Source organism: Macaca nemestrina, chromosome 3, assembly GCF_043159975.1.
Source record: "Macaca nemestrina isolate mMacNem1 chromosome 3, mMacNem.hap1, whole genome shotgun sequence".
Lineage (NCBI taxonomy): Eukaryota > Metazoa > Chordata > Mammalia > Primates > Cercopithecidae > Macaca > Macaca nemestrina.
Window position 1 is genome coordinate 27559157 of NC_092127.1, and position 26380 is coordinate 27585536.

General features: G+C 32.6%; 1 protein-coding gene and 1 long non-coding RNA gene across 8 annotated transcripts in view; one reads left to right on the forward strand and one right to left on the reverse strand.

Annotated features, from left to right (window-relative positions):
- The window catches only part of LOC105488649 (follistatin like 5), an 813494-nt gene that overhangs the window by 63096 nt on the left and 724018 nt on the right, over positions 1-26380 (forward strand). The gene's annotated exons all lie outside the window — the stretch shown is intronic.
- Positions 8499-26380, reverse strand: part of LOC139362292 (uncharacterized) — a 51382-nt gene continuing 33500 nt past the window's right edge. The window contains exon 3 of the long non-coding RNA XR_011620861.1: positions 8499-8600. This is a non-coding gene — a long non-coding RNA (uncharacterized lncRNA). The remainder of the gene's footprint in view (positions 8601-26380) is intronic.

Sequence of the window (26380 nt, forward strand, 5' to 3'; positions counted from 1 at the left end):
TTGTCTTCTCATTCTTTTGTCAGTGTTTATTTCTATAGAAGAAATTTTTAATTTTAATGAATTCTAGCTTATCAATTATTTCTTTCATGGACTGTGCCTTTAGTGTTATATTTAAAAGGTTGTTACCATACCAATGGTTATCTAGATTTGCTCCTACATTATCTTATTTTTTGTGGATCATAAATTTGTTGTGAATACATTCTTGCCAGGGCAGGCATAACATTTTTATTGAAAAGTGTTTGTATTCTATTTTAACAATACAAACTATGAATAATTCATTTAAATTAATGCTGAGAACTTCAAATTTGATTCTGCCTGAAACAGTAGTTTTATACAATTGGACATTTTATACACTTTAATATTTCTTCAATTCAATTATTTTCCTTTTCTTAAATCCTTTGGATTTATGTAGACACTTAGTGTTCTATAGTTAACAATAACTTATTGTATGTTTCAAAATAGCTGAAAGAAAATATTTAGAATGCTACTACACAAAGAAATGATACATGTTCGAGATGATAACTATCCCAGTTATCCTGATTTGATTAAGTGTTGTATGCATGTATCAAACTATAATATGTACCTAAAAAATTGTATAATCATGTCCTAATAAAGAGAAAAAGAAGCAAAAGATCTTCTATTTTATCATCTTTAAGTTTTATAGTTTTGTTTTTTGCTTTTAGTTCTATGACCCTTTTTGAATTAATTTTTGTGTAGTATTTGAAGTCTGTGTGTGGATTCTTTTTGTTGCTGTTTTTGCATGTAGATGTGCAGTTGTTCCAGAAACATTTGTTGAAAATACTATCTTTGCTCAATTGTATTGCTTTTGCAATTTTTTCCAAGATCAGTTGGTTATATTTATGTGATTTTATTTCTGACCTCTCATTATGTTCTATTGATATGTTTGTCCGTTCTTTCACCAATACCAGACAGTCTTATTTACTATAACTTTATATAATAGTAAGTCTTGAAGGAGAGTATTGCTAGTCCTCTGATCTTGTTCTTTTCTTTCAATATTGAATTGACTATTCTGGGGGTTTTGCCTGCCTAACCTTAGAATCAGTTTATTGATATCCACAGATAACTTTCTGGGGTTTTGACTGGGATTTCATTGAATCATTTTGCATTGACTCATTGCATCCCAATCATTTTTCATACAATGGACAGCCCAGATGTGACATGAATATTCTCTCAGTCTTGAGCAAAAGTGTATATTTTTGCAAAATACATCAATATATAGATGCATGAAGATATAGAATATCATCATCTCCTCAAACATTTCTCTCAGGCCTTTTCTCTGTCAATCCCTGCTTCCATTTCTTCTAAGGCAACCCATGTTCTGATTTTTTTTTTTAACTATGATAAAATTTTATCTGTTTTAAGATTTTCATGTAAATGGGATCATACCATATAGCAGATTTATGTAATATATTTTTCACTCAGAATAATATTGAGATTCATCTATGCCATTTTGATTATCAGTAATGCATTCCTTTTTATATATCCAGTTAGAGGACTACTACCCAGTGTAGATAACTGCACTTTTTGTTTTTTGGTTATTTTTGTCTTCAGTTCCTTTTACTATGTTGGAAACCGGATTGGGATTCTTATAAATAAAGCTGCTATGAACATCCTTATGCAATATTTTTGTGGTTATTGCAGTTTCCCTTGGGTCAATACTAGGAGTGGATTGCTGACTCATAGTGCAGGCATTTTTACTAATAAGAAACTACCAGAACTTTTTCTATAGATGTACAATTTTACATACCCAATAGCAATGTATGAAATTTCCAGGTGGTCCACAGTTTTGGCAATATTTACTGTTTCGGTCTTTTTAATTTCAGACATTCTGGAGATTGTGTAGTGTTATCCATTGTAGTTTTAATTTAACTTTCTTGTTAACTAGTAACTTCAACCTTTTTTCTTTCGCATTCTGATTTTTCATAAATTTTCTTTTGTGAAGTGTCTGCTCGAATCTTTTGCCATTGTTGTAAATTGTTTTCCTTTTCATTTTTAACTTGTTGAAGTGCTTTACATTTTATTAACACTACAAAGTATATATAATTATTTATAGAAATGCTTATTTTATATCATTGTAAAATTTTAAGCTAATTAAAGCTACTGTTTTGCAGTTTAATATAATTTTATAGAAAACAGTGTTGATTATGACAATAAAAGGTCCATACTTGGACAGAAATTTTAAATATTTAATAATAAATTAATTGAAAGTTATAACTTGAGACAAGTTACATATGATTAAAATAATTGTATATCTTATTGAAATCACTTAAATATTACATATACACACAAATATATACATATACACACATAGATATACACACACCATATTTATTTCACTAATGTTTCATTGCTAAAAAAAGTAGAAATTCCTCTTCTCTATTGCAGTCAATTTATCAGCCACTAAGGATAATCAGTTACACCCAATTTAAGATTTAAAACATACTTCCCTGATATATTATCGCTATAACTCATTTATCGGAGAAGATTAACTATACGCAAACTAGAAATGGCAGAAATAACGTTGAAAAAAGTAAATTAAATCTCTAGGAAAAGCAATAGTAAAAAAAAGATGTAACTGTTGTAATGAGAAGATATCTCTTGCTTTATCATCTTGTATTTTAGATTTTAACAAGTCTTAAAAACGAACTGCTATTTCATCTTAAAGAATAAAACAACAAAGGATAACCAATCCTACTGAGTTCTACATTTCTGTAGGTATGATGGGTGGCAAGTGTTAATATAGATTCAATCATGTATCACTCATTGTATCACTTTCATTTCATCAATTGAATGTTGTTAACTTTAAAAAATTTTTGTATTAATCCTATAACTTTATTTTTTATTTATAGTTATATAGGAGATACATGTGAATATCTTTTATAACCTATAGTAAACTTGTTCATACTTAAGCAATATTATTTTGGAAAAAAATTAAAGCTACATTACTTGTCCATAAAAACTATTTCTTTCCTTTGAATGGAGAACACACATTAGTCAAGTTGTAGAGATACTAAGGGAAAGGGTATGTAGGCATCTATGAGTCACTGCACCAGATTTCTAGTTTTCATTCTGTTTTATGTTGAGCTTTAAGGTTACTTGGGTATGACCAAGAAATGATACAGGAAAATGCAAGACAAACAGAAGGTTGAGCAGCAAGCCCTTTTGATTGCCTACTCCCATTTCACTTAAAGCTTTTCTGATTATATGTCTATTATAATATATATGTAATAAATATATTATTTATATTTATATATTGTGACTCATGAGTTTTGTTGGAGGAGAATGTTTTCATTGCTTAAGAAAAGTTGAATTATTGGATGATTGGTCTTAAGGTTCTCCTACAACAACCTAGTGATTTGTGAATTTTGATTTCAAATGGTTTTTAGCTAGTTCCATAAATCAAGTTTGTCTTTGAAGGATGGAGACTTACAACAAAGAAACATATTTTTAAAAATTGAGGATGATTCAGAAATTATTTTCTGTATAGCAAATTAAATATTTGGAAGCACTATTGCATTAATTTATAAAACCACTACAAAAGCATCACTGAAAGTTAAAGTTGAAATGTAGCTTATCTGACTACAAGGGTAATAGCTTCATTTTACTAATGAAAAATTTAAGTCATTTTATGCACATGTCTGGGTTGCTACAATCAGATAGTAGTAGACTTGGGAATAAAACTCTGGTCTTCTAACAAAGGATAGATAGAGATTCCACATATTAGAGATATATTTTTCTAATGTATTTGTTTAAAATGCTCGATTGTCGTACTTATACATGTAACATTTGTGTGTATTTTAAATACATACATTTCTACTGCAAGCATATTTCTATCAATTCTACTAGAATTTCAGTTCCTATATTTTCAAAACTTGATGTTCTAAATAAGTGTGTGTTCTCCAAAAGTAATTACAGTATCTTTAATTCTCCCCATGAAATTTCAGCCATTGTTTAAGTCCATCGCTATAATGAAAAACACCCTCTTTAAGAACATAAATAAAATTGGTTTATGTTGCTACAGTTAAAAACCCATTTTTGTGCCCAGTGTCCTTCTCTTTGAAAAACTGTTCCTCAAGATTTTATGAATTTTTCTTTTGATTGATACAATAAAGTCCCTTATTCACCTCCTAGGAGTCGACATTCATTGCTCCAGAGAACATTATTTCTGTGAAATATTCTACTGAAAAAGAATTCTAATGACTAAGTCATTTGGAGAAAACTGCATATTATGCTTCTGTGGAAATCCACAATGCACAAGAGCGTATTAAAGTCTGAGAAACATTATCAACTTTGCTTAACCTAGAATTTCCCAGCTAAATGGACTAGAGAAATTTTTGAATACCTTCTTACATTCTGGGAAACACAATTTGGGAAAATCTGCTCTAGGCTTTAGAATTAACTGTTGCTGTACATATCAGCCAACTTGGCCTGTCTTGAAATGCACAATGTTAAAGATCTTATTAACTGTCATTTTTAGTTATAAATAATGAAGTATAATAAACTCATTTTTTCTTTTGTTATTAATCTATATTTTAAAGTATTTTTTTCTGGTAAGAGAATGTTGATGCTGGTTTTTTTAAAGAATTGTAATAGAGAATTTAAATCATGTGCTGACCATGTATATGAAATGCCATTTCTGAAAATATTGCTATCAGTACCCAGATTGTATGACTAAAGAAAAATGTTAAAACATATCAATTTTTAAGTTTAAATTGAATTTATTTATTTATTTATTTCCTGCTCCTTCCTCTGAGGTAAAATTGAAGTGATATAAAGTGCTTCATTGTATACTTCAATCCATATTTCGATTTGTATATACTTACAGTACTACCACTCAGATTATGACACAAAGTATCTCCTGAACTTCAGAAGTTTACTCTTGCCACTTCTGACTAATTACTATATACTGTTGAAATACCATCTTCTGATGGCAACTACTCTTGTATATTTCACTATGAATTAGTTTTGCCTTTGAAATTTATATGAATAGAATAAATAGAGTCCTACAGTAGGTATTCTTTCATGTCTGTTGGTTTTATTTTTTTTTTAATTTTTTGCTTAATATTATGTCTGAATGTTGCAGAAGCGTATTGTTTTTGTTACTCTGCAGTGTCCCATTATACAAAATTCAGTATGCAATTTATTATCCACTCCACTATGGATGGAAGTTTGGGTTGTTTCTGGTTTGGTGCTATTATGACATTCTCGTGTATACCTTCTGTTGGGTATTATGTACTCATTTCTCTTGGAGTTAATTTTAGGTCGTAAAGCTGACATGTTTAGCTTTAGCAGATAATTTTTTTTTCTTTTTCTTTTTCTTTTTCTTTTTCTTTTTTTTTTTTTTTTTTTTTTTGAGACAGAGTCTGGCTCTGTTGCCCAGGCTGGAGTGCACTGGTGAAATCTCGGCTTACAGCAACCTCCGCCTCCCGAGTTCAAGCGATTCTCCTGCCTCAGCATCCTGAGTAGCTGGGATTACAGGCACCTGCCACCACGTCCAACTAATTTTTTGTATTTTTAGTAGAGATGGGGTTCCCTGTGTTAGCTAGGATGGTCTTGATCTCTTGATCTTGTGATCTGCCTCCCTTGACCTCCCAAAGTGCTGGGATTGCAGGCATGAGCCACCGTGCCCAGCCTTTAGCAGATAATTCTTAAGAATTTAACAAAGTGTTTGTGCCAGCATACTTGTTTTTATAAAATTTATCAAAATGGTTCTTAATAATTATTTTAATTTGAGCTTTATTTTGTCTACCTAGAAAAGATGAGATGTGAGCAAATGATATATTATTGCTGCTGTGGTCAAATGTTGAACAAGACAGAATGATTCATGATTGAATGTTTATAATCCAAGTGAAAAAATACTAATATTGACTCCCTAAAATTTCTTATAAAGTTCTTTTTTGGATGGTTTATAAAATGCAAATTAGTATGCAATATCTAATTTAGAACAAGAGTCATTCTTCAATTGTGAATTTGCACAAAATGATAAACAAATCACAGAAATTTGTGATTTTTTTTTCTTAAAGACATTCCCATCTTTTGATATGTGAGGAAACATAGTGATTATCAGTTTAAGCTTCTTATAGCTTTTGTATAAAAAAATACACACCAAAGTACCTAACATCTAATTATTTTATATAAAAATAGTCTCTCAGGTATGGCATTTCATATTTGTATTTTTTTTAAAGAAGGAATGTGAACCAGCTTTTATCTCTCCTTAATCCCTATCAGGATTGACTCCAATGTTGTGTTTTTGCAATATTTTCTGGTAATTGGTAAAATAATATTTTACTGTGGAAACATTTATTCCTTCTGGTAGAGATTATACCACTGGAAAACATAGTAACTTTATTTCAGAGAAGTGTTGGGATTTGCCAACAAACATTTGACCTGTTTTCTAGTATTTTTTAAATTAGTTAAAATTTTCTGGAAGTGAAAAATTCCTGAAAATTCGAGATTAGTATAGCATTTAAGATGTAAAGAAAGTATAACACACAAAAATGAGCACTGCTGTACTTCAGTGGTTTTTCTTTGTATCTGTTGGAACACTAGTCTTATACTATCACCACTCTTCTCATTTTCCATTCTAGTTTATCTCAGTGTTTAATGACACTTGAAATTCACTTGGTCCTGTACTTTTCTTGTAATTTCATCATTATTAATTACAGACACTTGCTGAATCTAGAGGTTCATTTCAATTACCTATGCTTATAAGGTATAAACCCCTATACCACTGGAAGACATAGCCTCAGCTATCTTTTTTTTTTTTTTTTTTTTTTTGAAGACAGAGTCTCGCTCTGTCACCCTGGTTGAAACACAGCAGCATGATCTTGGCTCACTGCAACATCTGCCTCCCGGGTACAAGTGATTCTCCTGCCTCAGCCTCCTGAGTAGCTGGGATAACAGGTGTGCACCACCACGTCTGGCTAATTTTTGCAGTTTTAGTAGAGACGGGGTTTCACCATGTTGGTCAGGCTGATCTCAAATTCCTGACCTGGTAATCCACCTGCCTCAGCCTCCCCAAGTGCTGGGATTGCAGACATGAGCCACTGTGCCCAGCCTCAGCTATCTTTTCCCGTTGTTAGAATTTTTGAGTTTCTAGATAAAGCTAATGTAGCTTACTTCTTCTACTTATCAAATTTTAGGAAAAGGATCTCAAAATGAGTTACTTTCAGTGTTATATTATTGCTATTCTGAGGAATGTAAGTCAGGTGAAATAATTTCTAGCAGCAAAATGATCATCTGTTGAGAAATTTATCTCTTACCAGTTATAAAAAATAACAAATACTGCTGGCTCCCAACAGAAAAATTTTATTTAGTATCCTTATGGTTAAACATTATGTAAACTTGTAGAAAACTATTTTCTTTCAAACTTGTTTCTTTTTAATGATTTAAGAATATTTCAAGGAAGGAATTCCAGGTATAAAATGACTTTAAGGGCTTCTAACACAGTGGTTATCAATCTTGACTAGACATTAGCATCACCTGGAAACATATAAACATGAAGATGCCTGGTACATTTCAATAAAAAATTATATAAACACTTCTGGAACTGGAATCCAGCATGGGTATTTTATAAAAGTTCCTAGATTAAAGAGCTATCAGAATAGACAACCATTGTATTAATGTACCTCAGGTTTGAATATTAAAAAGTCATGAAAATATTGATTTATGTGTGTTTTAAATGTGGAAACATTACACATTTTATATATAATATAGAATTCTATATTCCTCTATATAGATATTATATATATTCTTCTATAAGGTGATCTACAAATATACATATATTGTCTAAAATATAATATAAAATATACATATATTCTATAGATTACCTTATAGATAACCTTATAGATTATCTTATATATAATTTCTCTCTATATATAAATATAACTAATAAAAGTAGTTCCATATAAAAGGAAACCCACTTTTATGAGAACTTTGTGTTGATTATAATTTTTTTTTATTGATGTAGTTGTTGGAAGACCAAAGAAAATAATAGTGCAACGTTGAGTAGAGAGAGAGTCAACTTGCGGTATATGAGACGGGATGACTACAATATGTACTTACATTAGCAGAGGACAAACAAACTTAAAACTCATCAGGCCACAAATAAAGCCTTAGAGGATGAAGTCCAACAAGTAATAAGAACAGAACTTCCAGAGAGAATGTTTGAATCGTGTCTTTCATTAGCATAACTGTTTGCCAGGTTAACTGGGGAAGGAGGGTTGGAAATGTTTAATGAAAACTTGAAGTAACCCCCCACCCCAAAACCCAAGACACTTGTTCAGACTAGGTTGGGTCTACTCCTAAGAGAAAATATTTTAGTTTAAATCACAACTGATAGTAAATGAAGATTATGAAGTGAGATGCCTATCTGAAGTTTAGATATTTAAAATCTCCCAATACTAAAATACATTTAAGTCTGTAGTAGTGCAGAGATTTCAACAGTATATTAGTCAGGAAAATGGATAATCTATCAAGCAAGAATCTTGAGGTCATTGCAGAGTGCAGTGGAGCATATAGGATGATCTTCAATCTGGTCTTAGGGAGCAGAATGGCTGAAATGACAATGTAGCTGAAACCTGAAAGAAATAATTTTGGAGTTACTAAGAAGAAGGAGTAAATGTATTCTAAGTGGAAGGCAAGACTTATATTCACAAACTGAATAATCACTTCAATATCATCAATGATTAAAAGTATTTAACATAGAAGAAGAAGGCAGAGGCAGTGACTCAGTTTAAAAACATAAGGAGCAGAAAGGTGATGGAGGGTACAGTAAACAAGAGTACAACTTTTAGATCTTATCTACGATTGACAAGGAATCTATGGAAAGTTTTTAAGACAAACGAATGTAAAGATGTTGGTAAAGTTTTTTAATACTGCTATTAAAATGTATGGTATCTCGTGTGTGTGTGTGTGTGTGTGTGTGTCTGTCTGTCTGTCTGTGTGTGTGTGTTTCTGGCTTTGTTGCTGTGGTTGGAATGTAGTGGTGCAATCTCGGCTCACTGGAACCTCTGCCTCCCGGGTTCAAGGGATCCGTGCCTCAGCCTCCTGAGTAGTTGGGATTACAGGCATGCACCACCACGCCCAGCTAATTTTTGTATTTTTAGCAGAGACGGGATTTCACACTGTTGGCCAGGCTGGTCTGGAACTCCTGGCCTCAAGTGATCCACCTGCCTCGACCTCCAAAAGTGATGGGATTATAGACGTGAGTCACCGCGCCTGGCCTTCATTGTGGTTTTGATGGGCATTCCTCTAATGCTTAGTGATTTTGAGCTTTTATTTCAGATGCTTGTTGGGTACATCCACGTCTTTTTTTGAGAAATGTCTATTAATGTCCTTTTCCCGCTTTCTAATGAGGTTGTTCGTTTTTCTTTTGTAAATTTGTTTAAGTTCCTTATAGATGCTGTATACCAGAACTTTGTCAGATGCATAGTTTGCAGAAGTTTTCTCACATTTTGTAGGTTGTCTATTTACTCCGCTGATAGACTCTTTTGCTGTGTAGAAAAACAAACAGCCTCATTTTAATTGGATCCCACTTGTTAATTTTTGCTTTTGTTGTGATTGCTTTTGGTATCTGTCATGAAATTTTTGCCTTTTCCTATGTGCAGGATGGTATTGCCTATGTTGTTTCCTAAGGTTTTCATAGTTTTAGGTTTTACTTTTAAGTATTTAATCCATCTGCTGTTGACTTTTGTATATGGTGTAAGGAAGGGGTCCCGCTTTAATCATCTGCATATGGCTAGCCAGTTATCCCAGCACCATTGACTAAATAGAGAGTCTTTTCCCCATTGCTTGTTTTTTTGTCAGTTTTATTGAAAATCAGAGGGAAAAAATATATAATAATAAAAATAAAATATGTATCCACAAATATTTTTTAAAAAGACATTGGTAATTTTATAAACTTTGAAGTTTAATAACATATGTTGCTGATTTTTCATGAAATGTAATTTTATAAAGAAGCAAATTTTTATCAAGCATTAGTTAATAATACTTTGGAAAGACTAGTCATTTTGCACAATAATCTGGAATTCAAATTGTACTGTTCTGTAGGCAGAAGTTTAACTTGATTTTTAAGTATAGCAATGATACTACAAACCCAGTTTCTGTGTTTTTGAGACAGTCTTGCTCTGTCGCCCAGGGTGGAGTTCAGTGACTTAATCTCAGCTCACTGCAACCTCTGCCTCCTGGGTTCAAGCGATTCTCCTGCCTCAGTTTCCCGAGTAACTGGGATTACAGGTACGCATCACCACATCCGGCTATTTTTTATTTTTAGTAGAGATGGGGTTTCACCATATTGGCCAGGCTGGTCTCGAACTCCTGACCTCAAGAGATCTACCCACCTCGGCCTCCCAAAGTGCTGAGATTACAGGCGTGAGCCATCACACTTGGCCTACAAACTCAATTTCTTAAAGCAGTGGTTCAGAAAATGTGGTCCCAGAAAAAGCTCCATCAGCATCCCTTGGTGTCTTAGTTGGTTCTGTTTTGCTATAACAGATTACCAGAGACTAAGTAACTTGAAACAAATTTCTCACATTTCTAGATACTGGGAAGTACACTATTAAGGTGCCAGCAACTAGCAACGGCTTCTTGCTGCATTATCCCATGGAAGGCAAGAGAGCATGAGAGGGTGAGAGAGAAAGAGATATGCAACTATTCCCTTAATAGGAAACCCAGTCTCACAATAATGAACCCACTCCTGTGATAACATTGATCTATTCATGAGGGCAGAGCTCTCATGGCCTAATCATCTCTCCTTAGATCCCACTTCCCAACACTGATGTATTGGGGATCAAGTGTCCTACACATGCTTTCATGGGGATACATTCAGACCATAGCATTTGGGAAGTTGTTGGAAATGCATATTATACCTATTAAAATCAGTCTTCCTAGTAATTCTGAGTAAATTTGAGAACCACTTAAACATTTGAGAACCGCTGCCTTATGGGAGAAAGCATCAGACAAAATGTTTCAGTTTTCCTTACTTAGAGATTTTAACATCACAAGTAGTTACTTTACTTTCTACAAAATTAAGTCTGTTTCTAATAAATATCTAAGTGTCTATATCATAATTCTTCCTTCTCTCTTAAGTAGCTAACTTACAGTTATGTATTTTGAGTGTGTTAAAAATCATCTAGTCTATGAGATGATTGTTTCTATTTTGACTGAATACTCTCAAATATGCGTGGAAAATAGTCAGCTTATAGTAAATTACTTTGAGTAACTTATTGAGGATGAAGTAAAAATGTGGCAGTTTTGTGTCATTTTTCTGATCCTAAGTCAATGGCTTTTTTGAGAAATATTTAGATATATATAGATACAAAATGACATTTGAAAGAAAATTTATAATTAAGTAACTTCAAAAATCTTGAAAAGTGAATACTTGAGTTATAATTCTATACATTTCTTTATAAAAAAGATGAGTGGGGCACACAAGGTAACCTAATATTCTATTACGCACCAAAAAAATCTAGATTTAAAAAATTATATATTATTAATTCACAATTTGCCACATTTGATATATCTTGTGATTAGAATCTTGTTGCTAAACTTTAACTTGCTTGTAATGGCACAAATGTTATTTAAATATCATAATCTGGGTAATTCACAAAAAATGGGGGTGGAAGAAGAAAAATAATCTAGAAGTTAATCAAAAGTGCTACTCATGTCTTGAAGGCTTTTTAAAAACTAAGTATTATTTTTTGAGTATTTCCCTAATCCATTCACAATAAAGAAACTGATCACTGAAGTGTATCATAATCCATAATCCAAGAACAACTACAAGAACTATGACAAAGCAATTTGTTTTCGTACTCAAAATGGCTGTAACCTCAACTGACTGTATCTCATTGATTCATACATTTAAATAGTGATTTTGTCAAGTACACAGTTGATTCATAGGTAATGTGAGCTCTGGGATTGTGGGTTTGAACAGTGCAGTGGTATTTTGTCACCTCCAAAGCAGCATTGTGGTAGGAAGGTCCATAGTAACTCTGAAAGCCTTGGTTAGAGTATGTCGACAACTATCTACAAAGCTGAATGATGTTGGCATATTTAACTTGTGCTTATTACACAAATGCCCCAGAATTCCAGTGGCTCTCATGATTTCTACAGTAAGTGAGGGCAGAGGGTTAGAAGATTAGTTAACTTTGTAATCAGAGTGTTAGAGAACCTCTATTGGTACTTTTCTTTCTTTTTCCATTAAATACACTGTATTTTTAAAAATCATTTTTAAGTATAAGATATATTCACTCCTGTATGTTTTCTCCTCTTTCCTCTTTATTCTCTCTGTCATTATAAGAATTGAGAATATTTACATAACACCAAAATTAAGTTTCCTGTGCTGTATAGTTTGATACAGAAAATTATAAACCCATAAATCATTAAACATTTCTTTGTTCAAACTAACTTTCATTAATTGAAGTAACCTTATGTAAGCCCCACTCAGATAAATTGCAGTGTTTCATTTGGGTGAAATTTGAATTACTTTTTTTTTAATTAACTTTTTCAAAAATGATTAAAGTTTGCTTTATTTCCTTTTGGCGGAGATAAGGTAGTCGTGTTCGTGAAAAACACTGAAAATCTAGAGAAGGTTTCTGGCATCTCTCTCAATGACTGAATTTGCTTGCATTGCTTTATAGATTTTCTCAAATTTGACTCATCAGTAAATTAAGATTTATGGCTATAAATAAAAGAAAATGTTTATCATCAGGTGAAGGTTATCTCTTTTAAATATTCAAATAGTCATATTAATATTCACAAGATCATACGTAATTGTAAAATATTATTTACACACTTGGATTTAACCAAAGAATCAGATATGCTTGATTTCATTTTCCTTAACTATTGAACATTACCGAAGCCTTAACTTCTTTCTAAATCTAAAATTTTGTTATTTTCCTAAATAGCAGTTCAATAGAAGTTTGTTGAGTATCTAGAAATGAAGTTTTAAGCTCTTTCTAAAAATATACAAACCTGTAGCTCTCAGATCAATAAACAGTATGAAAGACGTAGAGAAACCAGAAGAGGAAAAATAAATTCCCCTGGCAAAGTACATTTGAAATAAACTATAAATTTGGCATTAAAAGAGTCATAAAAAAGGAAAAACATTTTAGATGGCATCCATTTTCCAATGCATCCCACAGAGGTGTAAGCCTTGATGATTAAAAAGTAATGGTAGCACATCACATATGCATTATGCTAGAACTGAAGGTTTTATAAATATCATATATATTGTTAATCTTGCCATGGCATACTAGGTCAAGACATAATCAAGAAAATAAATTTATTATCAAAATTGAAGTTTGTGGAAGAATAGCAAAAATAAAGGAGGGAGGAAGAGAATGAAATAAAGAAAGATAGGAAAAGGGATAAAGGAGGGGGTAATGAGCATGAGAGATAATATAAATGCAATGGCAATAATATGTGGGGTGGAAATTACATAAATAAAGACATTAAGAGAGTGTATTTTTTTCTAATCTAAGTTACAGAAATTTTGGATTTAGCCTGGTGCCTGTGGAAATTAGATATTTAAAGAATGCATTCTAATAATGGCTGATTAAACAACACATTAAATGTATTAAATATTAAGGGAAAGAATATTAAATATTACATGTAGCTCCCACATTGACAATGCCCTGTGGCTACCAACAAATTCAACTTCAGAGACTACCTGCTTCATGTGCTGTAAATTTTTAAAACGCTGACTATATTTACATTTGTTTTACCTTGCTCAGGAGTCCCTACTTAATGTAACTGTGGCAGTTTGTGATGTAAATTAAATTGTGACATTGGTTTGGAATAAAATCACATAGCATAATAGTTGGATATCTCAAAGGTATCAAATCCAAAGCTCTGCATTTTAGTATCTAAGAGACTGAATTCTTGTAGGTATAGTGAAGCACCATGCAAGTGACAGAACTATTAAATGGCAGGGCTACCATGACAAGGAAGGAATTCTGGGTGTCCAAGTTCATACTTCTTCAAGTATCATTATCTTTATTTTTCACATCCATCTCAATAACATTTCTTGTTAATGAAACTGGTTATTTAACACCTGGCTAATGATTAGATATGCATGCACCAGATATGTATTGGATGCTGGAGTTGTCTTCATACATATAAGTGTGTGTCTATAAACACATAAACATATATACACACGTATATTTGAAATACTGGATGATTGTAAGCAACTGAGAAATATATATTTGGTTTTTTTGAAAAATTATTATAATTAAAATTTATTTCACTCAAACTTCCTTATACTGAAATAGAAAAAAATTCCTGATTGTAAAGTACTTTTTTAGTGATTTAAAGAATTTATATTTGTTGGGTAATTGAATTTTCTTTGTGATTTTTCACTGTGGGAATATTATCTTTTATAAGTATATAACAGTACTTGATAATATATTGAACACATTAACATTTTAGTTCTAGTTATTAGAAATTTTTTACCAGACTATTCCATAGCCTCAAAAGATTTTAGTAAATAGAATATTCAGGATGAAAATGTAAAATATTTGTTGGGACAGAATAAATTATTTTATATCTTTAAAAATATTTTGTCTTATTTGTATAGGAAAGTTTCCCAATTTTTTAAACAACTTGTAACAGCTGTTATTTAGTATAGATTTTTTTCCCCTCACTATACTGGAAATGTGCTAAGGACAAAATTCCATTCTAGAATATTTATCCTAGAAGTGATATGGTTTAGTAATTTACCTTTGCATTTAAAAGTTTAAATATGCATTCTATTATACTTTAAGTTCTGGGGTACATGTGCAGAATGTGCAGGTTTGTTACATAGGTATGCACCCGCCATGGTGGTTTGCTACACCCGTCAACCCGTCATCTACATTAGATATTTCTCCTAATGCTATCCCTCCTCTAGCCACATGCCCCCCAACAGGTGCTGGTGTGTGATGTTCCCCTCCCTGTTTCCATGTGTTCTCATTGTTCAACTCCCATTTATAAGTGAGAACATGTAGTGTTTGATTTTCTGTTCTTGTGTTAGTTTGCCAAGAATGATGGTTTCCAACTTCATTCATGTCCCTACAAAGGACATGAACTAATTCATTTTTATGGCTGCATAGTATTCCATGGTGTATATGTGTCACATTTTCTTTATCCATTCTATCATTGATGGGCATTTGGGTTGATTCCAAATCTTTACTATTGTGAATAGTGCCACAAACATTTGATTGAAAATATATGTTTTCATTCAAAAAGTTTTGTGAAATTTGTTCAAAGTGTAACAATGGATAAAATAGTATATTGTTCCTGACATGAATATTCTTATTATAAACTATTTTCCAAAAAAAACAAACTTTTCTCTCAAAGCACTTGCCACTGAGTATGCACTAAATACTGGCAGCTGTGTATGCCCATCTGCACATACACATGCAAAAGTTTGTAATACATTTTGTTGTTGTATTTTTATACTGATATTTGGGTCATGAATCTTTATTTCTTTATTTCTTTTTTCCAAATGATTGACTGTTTTTCAAATGTTATTTATAAATGGGTTGTAATTTTTTTCAACCTTTTAAAATACTATTTAATCATCAATTAAATAAACCTGACTCCAGGAGATGATATTCTGAAAATTTAACAATAAGTATAGTATAGACATTGACCAATCAGGATTATTTTGTGTTTATATCAGCTAACAATCAGCTCTACGAAACTCTGGTTCTGTAATTTATAATTTACACCACTGATGCATCTGTTCATTCTAGCATAAAGGCTATAATTTTATTTGTTATAACTTTAAAATATATTTTAATATTTTAATGGGCATGTATCATCCCTGTTAGTTATATTCCCTAAATTCATTCTGCCTATTTGATACTCTTTTTTTCCCACAAATATACATGGAGATAATGTCTAAATTATAAAATGATTTATTGTTGCATTGCATTAAAATTATTAACTTGTTCTTGCATCAGATATTCATTGGCAGTCATGCCAGTCAATTTTACATTAAGAAGAATCATCTTATAATAATGAATTTAATTTTTCCCTTAAAGAAGTCTTTCAATTAATGTTTTCTTTATGTTTTTCAGTAGTGTTTCATACCTTCCCTAATATTGATGCTGCCTATTTTGTTAGGTTTATTTCTTAAAGTTTTACATGTTCTACTATTATATAAATTGATGTTTTGATAATATGTGAAATTATTCCTTGCAAGTATATTAAAAGTCCCTAGATTTTGTAACCAGTTAGCAACATGGATTTTCCTATTGAAAAATTATATATTTTCAGTTGAAAATCTTGTTTTCCAGGGAGAAGATCTCTTCCAAAAGAAGAGATTTTTCTAAATTATTTCATTTTCTTTTAATAAAGCTGTTTAATTTCACAAAAACTTTTTGAATGAAAACATATATTTATCTAACCCAAAACTCTGTATTCTTAAAGAGAGTCAATATTTTATACCCTAAAGTTGAACTATCTAATTTTTTCATACTTTAATAAAGCATGTACATATCATTAATCCCTGTGAGAATTAGAGCATAGCATGTGGTAATGATTGCTCATTAGTTTTTATGAATTTAACCTTGTGAATACTTTCATTACATTTTCTTAGCCATTAAACACAAAACAATCACAAAGTATTAGCCCTTGTATGTTCTCTGCATGTTTCCAATAAAACTATGTTAAATCAATATTGTAAAAGAAAATGTTCAGCCATTTTGTTCAAAGTGTAACAATGGATAAAATAGTATATTGTCTCTGGCATGAATATTCTTCTTCTAAACTATTTTCCAAACAAATGTCTCTCAAAGCACTTGCCACTGAGTAAGTGCTAAATACTGGCAGCTGGTTTTACTGATATCATTCATTTAGCAAGCTTATAAAATCTCAGTATGAAGTGGCTTCAAAATTACCATTCAAATTTGTATTTGATATTGATTTAGTATGTATGGAAGCATTTTTTTCTGTGATTAGTTTCTGAATGTGTTTGGATGCCCCTTGAGATTGAACAGGTAAGAGTATTTATTTTATACCTCATCTGCAAAAAAAAAAAAAAAGAAAAAAGAAAAGAAAAAGTTTGATGTCCTTCCTTAATTAAGTACTTGTATTTGTGGGTTAAATTTAGTATGATCCTGACATCAGAAGATGTGTATGTTTATATTTAATATATAAACATATAATATTTATATTTATTTGATGTGTTGATATTTAGAAGTTATAAATGCAATAAATTTAAGAACCAAGAAACATAAATAAATGAATTGGGTCTAGTGAATGCTGTGAGAAACTAGAAAACATAGAGAAAGAGATATACACTTAAATATCTTCATCATCAAAGAATTTGAAAAAAAAATAAGAATTTGTTTATTCTCAAATTGAACAAAGAATAAATCAAATAAAATCAGGAATAAGGAACTAATAAAATAAAAGCAGACAATAAACATTAATTGAACAGGTAAATAAATCCCAAAACTCTTTTGTTAAATTACCAATAAAATATGTAATCTTCTTTTAAGCCTAACCAATAATATATGTGAACAATAATAGGAAATACCGGCAAAGGGGAAAACAATCATAAGCAATTCTTATAGCAATTCAATTGCAGCAATTTCAAAATTTAGACAGAATGAGTAATTTCCTAGAAAAATGCAAACTCTCAAAATCAAACCAAACGAAAGTGGAAATGTTATTCTCCAACTACTATAAAAGCTATTGGAAAGGAGATTAGAGATCAACACCGATAAAGGCACAACAATCAAATGATTCCACAGCTGAGTGTTATCTGTCTAAATCCTAAAAATCAGATAATGCCAATTGTATTAAAATAATTTTATTTTTAAAAGAGAAGCCAACATTTTCATATTGGTATGAAATACCTTAATTTTTAAACGTTGGAATCACTGCACGTTTAAAATCCTATGTGCTCTAGGTGATTTTGAAGAATCCATTGGTCACTTGTTTAAGATGTTTTATTAGGATTAAGGGCTGATTTTTGGTTTCTGAGCTCTGTTTAGAAATCATGGAAGTAAACATTCTTATAAATTTTGTCAGCTTAAGAAGGGGGGTGTGTGTGTGTGTGAGAGAGAGAGAGAGAGAGGGAGAGAGAGAGAAGTAGTTTTCTAATTTTCTTTCTGGTTCTATTTTCATATTATATATATTCTTTATTTTACAATATCTTTGAACAGGGTGTCATACTATAGATGAGCTTTTGTTTGCCAAATTACTATATAAACTGTATGTTGGTGTTAAATAATAACTGGAATACTTTTTGCAATGCCCTCTTTAGAAATAAAGGAATACACTAACCATTTTTCTATGGCTTGATTCCAATGGCAAAAGCATGAGCTCTTTCTTTCTTACCTATGTCTATCTTGTCTTTGAAGACAAAAATTTGACTGTGCTAATTATTTTATATACATATATTGTTTAATTTATCAGGGCTTTGCTCACAAACAGAATCACTTTGCAAATTGGCCTTTGAGTAACCAAATGCCAGGCCAGAAATAAATGAGAATTAAATAATTCTGACCAAATTTTTGCCTTTGATCTGCTTCATTAGCAAAGGGCCCTCCCCTAGTGCCCCTTGAACCCCTAGTTTCACTGCGATCCATTGTATTGTGTCCGTTCTGATCAACTCTAATGAGGACTGCTTGTTAAGAGCATTTTGGTGCTACTGACTCTGGAAAACTCTGATTTTGTATAAATCCCAATATTGCTAGTTTTTGAGAGAGTGGTATTATATGAAGAGTGATTAAATAGTCTTCATTAAATAATCAGAATGCTTCCTAAAGTAGAGTTTATTTAGAGGGCGTGGATAAAAATATGCCCTAAAATGAACTTTTCTGCTCAGTTAACTGAATGGTCTATTTCAAACTTGGAAATTTCAATTATTATTTTTGGAAAAAATAAACCCCTAGAGAATAATTTGCATAGAATAATACTTTTAAAACCAACACAGCTTATTAATGCTTAGTTCACAGCAATAATTTTAAACTTCATCAATTTAAATATACTAGGATCCTTTTAGTCCATTTATTGAGGATTTGTCTGTTATGAAATTGTGCTTTAGAAGCACCTGTATTTAATCTACTGCCTAGTTTGCTTCTCAAACTCACATCAATAACTTCGATAAGAAAAAGAACACATGAGCAAATTTGAGGGTATGGGGGCTTTTGTCCAGATTTAGTTTCAAAATACTGATACTCAAACTGAAAAGCAACATTTTAGAGATGAGATAATGAAATCAGAAATACATCATACAAGAAAATAGTAAAACTTTAAAAATGGATTGCTTTACCACTAATTTTAAGGAAAATACCAATCTATGGTACATTTATAAATGGCACAGTTTATAAAACTTTGCAAGTATTTCTAGGATTAACTTCTCTCTTAGAAATTTCCAGAGAAGTTTTTATTTAAGTACCTACTGAGTAATGGACATCAGATTCTTTCTTTCTCTGTGTGTGTTTTAATTTGTCATTACACAGTTTTGTGCACAGAAGGAGCATACCTCCTTAAAACCCTCTAGCAATCAGCTTACGCCCTGCAGCATGAGGCTTAATTATTCATATCAGTGTTAGAACACACATTTAATACATTAAGCCAGAATAAATCCTTACACAATTTGTCATAGAAAGGTAAATGTTATAAAAATGTAAGTGAAATTATTTCCAAAGCTGATTGAAATAAATTATATTGAAAGAGGCACTAGGCATCCATCAAACATACAATAATCTCACTACTATGTTGTTTCAAGGGACGTTGCTCATTGTGTGATAGAAAAGGCAGAATCGTTAAAGGTTATGTAAGTAACACAAAAAAATATCATTCTGGGGATGCTGATACACTTTTCCTGATTGCAGTAGGTATCATAGTATTTTGGAAAAATTTATAGTACCTTCAGGCAAGTACTCAATTGCCTTTTCTGCCAACTAATATTAGCTTTGGCTTGCCATAATCCCTTCATTGTTGTTTTCCTGAAGTGTATACTATTTTCCTGTAGTATACACTTGACCAATCTAATATGTTCCTATAACAAACAATAGTTTCTTGCTCCTCATACCACATGCTAGCATTACCTTGAGTCCAAATTCCACTTTATTATCCCAAAAACTCTTTCCAGTTTGATGTGATTGAATATTCTGATTATGTAGTTTTTTTCTTCTATTTCATTTTTCTTGAGTGAATTGAGCCTTCCTAAATCCTTCTCCTATTCTCATTATATGACTTTTTCCACTTTGGAAATTAAAGTACTTTGAAGTTGCTCTGATCCTACCCTGAAGAATTGTATCATATTTTGTCAAATTCAAGGGATTTTTACTATAATCAAATATTTACATATGCGAGTTTAAGGGCAATATATAAAAATCCTTCCTCATGTATTTGTTATTGAGTTTTTAAAACTTTTAACACATAAAACATACAGAAAAATGTACAATAGAAACCCACATGCTCATAACCATTTTATAAATATTAACATTTCCCGTGTCTTTCTTTTTGTAAAACATGAAAAAGAAAGAGATACAGCTAAAACCTTCTGTCCTTTCCTCTTCCCTTCTCTACTCTGTCTCCAGAAGTCATGTTTCCATAATGATATGCCCAGAAGTAGACTTGTAGGCATGCTGAGCTATATCACTCACGGAATGCGTCTCGACAGGATATTCATTGCACTAATTTTGTTAAATAAATTCTACCTGATATGCTCTAACCTGAAAACTAAATTAGAAAGCTAACCACCACCTACATATCTTATGTAAACCCATAGGAGAAAAGTAGATTAATATTTTTCAAATGGTTGATATTTGCAACAGGTATAGAGTAGAGGAAAGCGGAAATCCAGGTGGTCTCCATAATTTATAACTCTCAATGGGATCATAAAACACCCTTCCTCCACTAACTATTACATGTGAGAGAATACCTCAACCATTGGAGTTTTCTTATTGTTGTTACTGATGTTTTCTGCAGTAGAGCATGAACAAATTTCTCTCCTGAAATTTGTCCTGGGTGTTTAGTGATTTTGCTTGTATTAAGTTTCTCTAACCGTCCATCAATATTTACCAACACATGCAAAAGTGTCATGAGTTAGTCCAGAGAACCTCTTGAGTTTCAGACAGATGTTTTGTGCCTGTGACTTGGTTCCCTTGACATTCATAGTCAGTTTCCTTATCTACTTCCAGTTTCAACTGCTTAAAGGTGTAAAATTGTCAAGTGGCTGTTTCAACATCCAGGTCAGTGGAAAGTTTCTTTGATCCCTAAGTGGGAGCATTCCTCCTTTGGATACTAAAGTAACAAAACTTGAAGCTGAAGGAAAAATGAGCAAAATTTGAGAATAGTTTATTAATGTAGTAATGAGAAATACTTCCTCCACTTCTACCACTTCTCTCTGTTTCCTGGCACTCTGGGAGAAGGGAGAACAGCATCATGTATTGGTTACCTGTTTATAATATCTATCTCATACCATGAACTTACAAGCAATTATTTCCTTCTAGATGGCAACATAACTGAATCCTAAATAAATTAAACCATTCCACTTATTGGTAAAGTCAGCCGCTTCTAGGTATTGGGATTCATGGTAAGAACAGTGAATTTCATTGTCATATAAACCACTTATCTTACCTAAAAATGAGTTATTTCCTCCAGAAGCAGTATTTTATGGTATATATAGCTGTACATGAAGCACTTGGTAAATCCCAAAAAGGAGACAGCTTCAGAAATGTTACCAACAGGAAAGGTATATCCACATGCAGATTACTGTCTGTTCCAGTGTGGAAAATTTCTACCAAATGCATGATGGAATGTGACCCATGTAATCAACCTGCCTAGGAATTGGCTGGTCCATCTATGTACAGGTGCTAAATCAAACATTTAGAGTTGATTTATCCTGTTAACATAACCACTATGGTTTTCAGGGATGCTGGTGATCAATGCACCTATGCCTTTATAAAGATTTTACTGTCTAGTATTTCAAGAGACATTATTAAAGAACTTGAGTATGTAGCTAAAGGTGAATCTATTCTAACTTGACTGTCAACTTGAGTGCTTTATTTAATATATTGTAGTATATTAAGAAAGTTTAGAACTCTCAATATTAATTAATTTAGGGCACTGTTGAGTTTTATTTTGGTTAATAAATCAAGCAAAAGAATCCATTGTTATATTCTGAAATTAGCCTTATAAATCCAGAATGCTCATAATTATACCTATATTGATAACTATGGTCTAATCTAAAGTTATTTTTCTTCCTCTATAGTTATTTTTTAAGTTATCACCACATATGTTCTTCTAGGTTTTATTGGTACAAATTATCAAAATCTTACAAGTATTTTGGTGTTTTAGTTACCTTCTCCTTAGTCAGGATTTGTATTTTCCCCACAGGCCATGCTGAATCTGACACTGAGGAATAAGAATGGGGCAGAACAAATATCAGCATATGATTGTAAGATATCCACATTAAGTGAGGTTATTACAGTGTGTCTAAGCAAGACAGAAGTAGTTTGATTAGACATATTACTATGGTTTGAATGTGGTCCCCAAAGTTTATGTGTTGGAAATTTGATATACAATGCAATTTTCTGAGGAGGTATTTGGGTAATGGGGGCACCACCCTCATGAATGGATTAATGCCAACATCGTAGCAGTAGGAGTGGGCTCATTATAACAGGACCAATTGGACTCCCTCTTTCTTTCTCTCTCCCTCACTCTCTTGCCCTCTCGTGCTTTTCTCCCAGGGAAAACCACAGCAAGAAGGCCCTTGAAAGCTGCCAGCCCCTTGGTAATGGACCTTCTAACCTTCAGAACCATAAGCCAACAAACATATTTTGTTATAAATTACCTAGTTACAGGTATTCAGTTTTTAACAACACAAAATGGATTCAGACACATGTACATGCAACTGGTTCTACTGGCGATGGAGGCTCTGTATGCTATATTTCAAGGAATCCAATTAGATCCATTCTAATTTTCAGAGACTCATTTTTCCCCAAGTGGTACACTAACTCGTATGTAAGAGAAATACCTAAGTTATAAATTTAATTTATGTTCAGTTTCAGCCACCTATATGGTTGAATTGTACAAGTGATTTTTTTGATACATGAATCCTGTGTCTGTAAACTATAAGACATAATTTTAGGGCCATTACAGAACCTGTTTGGGCCTCTCATCTGAGCATATGAAGCCCTTAGCTTATAATTTTCTGTATTACAGTGCCGACTGAAGCAACCATTGCCCACCCTCATCTTTGTATTCTTTCACATCACAATGTTGGATCCCAGCATCCACTTTATCCACAGAAGTCTTGCCTTCACCAGTACATTATCCTAAATAACCTCAGATGATAATCTATGTAACCATATTTCATTGAATAATTGTGGGTTTGTCTCACAGCTGAATTACTCAGAGCTCAGAAATCCCAAATCAAATTTTGAAATAAGCTGTAGCAAACCTATTGAAGCTTTACCTAAATAAATGTAATGCACATTATCTTTATTATACGGAAAATCAAACAAACGTGCACTCTCCCCCAGATGTAAATAGTATCTTTATCTTCCACAATTGTGCAGTATGCAAAGATTCTTGACAAGACAGTTTGGGAAAAAGAAGGCAATTAATGCTTTGCTCAGAAAAATGTGCAGAAACGTAAGAAACACTTGGAGAACTGTGTCCCAAAAACAGACTCTGAAATCTTAGCTATAGCTATAGCGCCATGATAGTTCTGAGCTGGTAGTTCAGTTGTGGCCTCAGACTTTTACTCCTTTAGCCACCTCAAAGATTTTGTAAGCATCGGATACCAGTATTCAAGTATTTGTGCTTGAGATTCCAAGAATCGTTTCTATTTTCTTCCATCTGTAGTATATGCCTTAAATTGGTTTCTCAGAAACAGAAGCTGAGAAAGAGATTTGGATTCAGATGTCTTTTTGGGAATACTCTGAGGAAATCACTTTTATATAATGAGAGAAGCAGGAGAGTTTGGAGGAAGGAATTAAGTTACAATGCGGTTGCAACAGAGATTCCAGCCGCCCCCACAGGGAGTTCTGAAGCTGGGATGATCTTTCCAGAATGACTCAACTGACACAATTGTGACAGCCTTTGTACTCAGTTTTTAACTGATCACCGCTTGTGGCTGTCCCTAAGGAAAGTGGGCAGCATCTATATGGGTGTGTCTTCACTGCCTTGGTGTAATGATGAGACATTACCTCAAAGGAGAAAATTAAGATTTCTGCTCCACTATTAGTAATACAGTCATTTGCCTATGATCCAGGAGACTGGTGTCCTCTATCAGCATCCATGAAACTGTGCAGACTAATTCGCTAGTGTGTAAGTAGTGTAAATCTTCAGATCCTCCACTTAACATCAGGAAGGTATTGGTGCTCCATCGCAGCTGACTCTCATACTCATGAACATGATGACCAAACACTGGAACATAGCATCTGTCTCTACCCCTGCCTCAGATCCTCATGGAGCTGACACCTGGACACTGGAATGCTAATTCAAGCCACAACTATCTCTAACACTCATTGTTACTGCATTGTTTTCTGACAGCAGTAGCATCAGGAAGATGGCCTCTGTCTCAGTGACTCCAAATCTTATGCAAATTCATCTAATTGGAGAAACTCAACTCACATCCAAACCCTTGAGGAAAAAAAGGAAGTTTGGGAAATGTGAATTTTATCCTCTGTCTATCCAAACAACAGAATGGACAAGGGGTTAAGAAATCAGGAAGTTGAGAAATGCCATTGATGGGACACATCCTAGGGAAAGCTTTGGCTTTGAGTCTACATGGGGCTTCAGCTGTACATCCAGTTGGCCAAATTGTATATTAATAACTTCCCCTGGGTTTTCCTGTGGCACAGATACTGCATATTTAAAACTACCCTTGTGGGCTTGGGGTTGTGGTTATAAGTTGTGTTTTTCACTTTCAGTAAAAAACAGTATTCAATAAATGCCATGAGATATTTAACACTTTATTATAAAATGGGCTTTGTGTTAGATGATTTGGGCCAGTTGTAGGCTAATGAAAGTGTTCTTAGCACATCTAAGGTGGGCTAGGCTAAACTATGATGTTTAGTAGGCTAAATGTTCGGTATTAAACACATTTTCAATTATGATATTTTCAGCATATATTTATCAGTATATAATCTCATCGTAAGGTAAGGAGCCTCTGTATGTGAGGTAATGCATATGTTAATTAGCTTGATTCAACCATCCCACAATGTATACATATATCAAAACATCATGTTGTATACCTTAAATACATATAATTTTTATTTGTAAATTGAAGTAGTAGAAAAAGAAAGGTCTGAGACTTGCTTACAGAAAGTTCGTATGATTGTGGAACAGTTCCACAGTGAGTGCATAGTAAGTGGAACAATTACGTCTGCTATATTCTTGAAATTTAATATGTTAATAAATTTGATAATATATTTACTAATGTCAATTCAAGATGATTATTAAATTCTTGGTACATAGTACCACTGGTATCCCATTTTGAAATATAGTCTTTAGTGAAAAAATTCTTTGATCAAAGTTATAAGTTTAAAACTGATAAACTTAGGAAGAAACAAAAGACTCAAATTAAAAAAAAATAAAAACCTGGCAAACATTATTAAGCATGTCATAATTTAAATAATAATAAATATTCAAAGAAAAATGCATATCCATGATTGTAAAAAAATAACTGTATCTAACAGTAAAAAATTTTAAGACTTTTTTTCAGAAAAGGGGAAATGACAAATCTGTAAGTTACTAAGTGGTGAGCAAAATACTTCTGTCTTGGGAATTACTAGGTCACTAAAAGCAGAATTCAAAATAACCTGAAATTGGAAAGTGGCTATATATAATCCAGCTGACTTTGTGAAGGGCTAATTGTGCTGAACTAATTTAATTTCTTTTTATAGTAGAATAAGAGTTTTCATGAACAGTGAAACAACTGAGAGATGTGAAAATACAAGGAAAAAAATTTGGTTTTTACATGTATTACTTCCTCATTGCCAAGCTTAAAAGTATAAAGTGCGGTGCGGTGGCTCCCGCCTGTAATCCCAGCACTTTGGGAGTCCGAGAGGGGCGGATCATGAGGTCAGGAGATCGAGACCATCCTGGATAACACAGTGAATCCCCGTCTCTACTAAAAATACAAAAAACTAGCCGGGCGAGGTGGCGGGCACCTGTAGTCCCAGCTACTCGGGAGGCTGAGGCAGGAGAATGGCGTGAACCCGGGAGGCGGAGCTTGCAGGGAGCTGAGATCCAGCCACTGCACTCCAGCCTGGGCGACAGAGCGAGACTCCGTCTCAAAAAAAAAAAAAAAAAAAAAAAGAAAAAGAAAAAAAAGTATAAAATGCACAATATTTAATTTACTTTTAAAATGTATTGGCCTGAAGATGTTAATGACAGCATC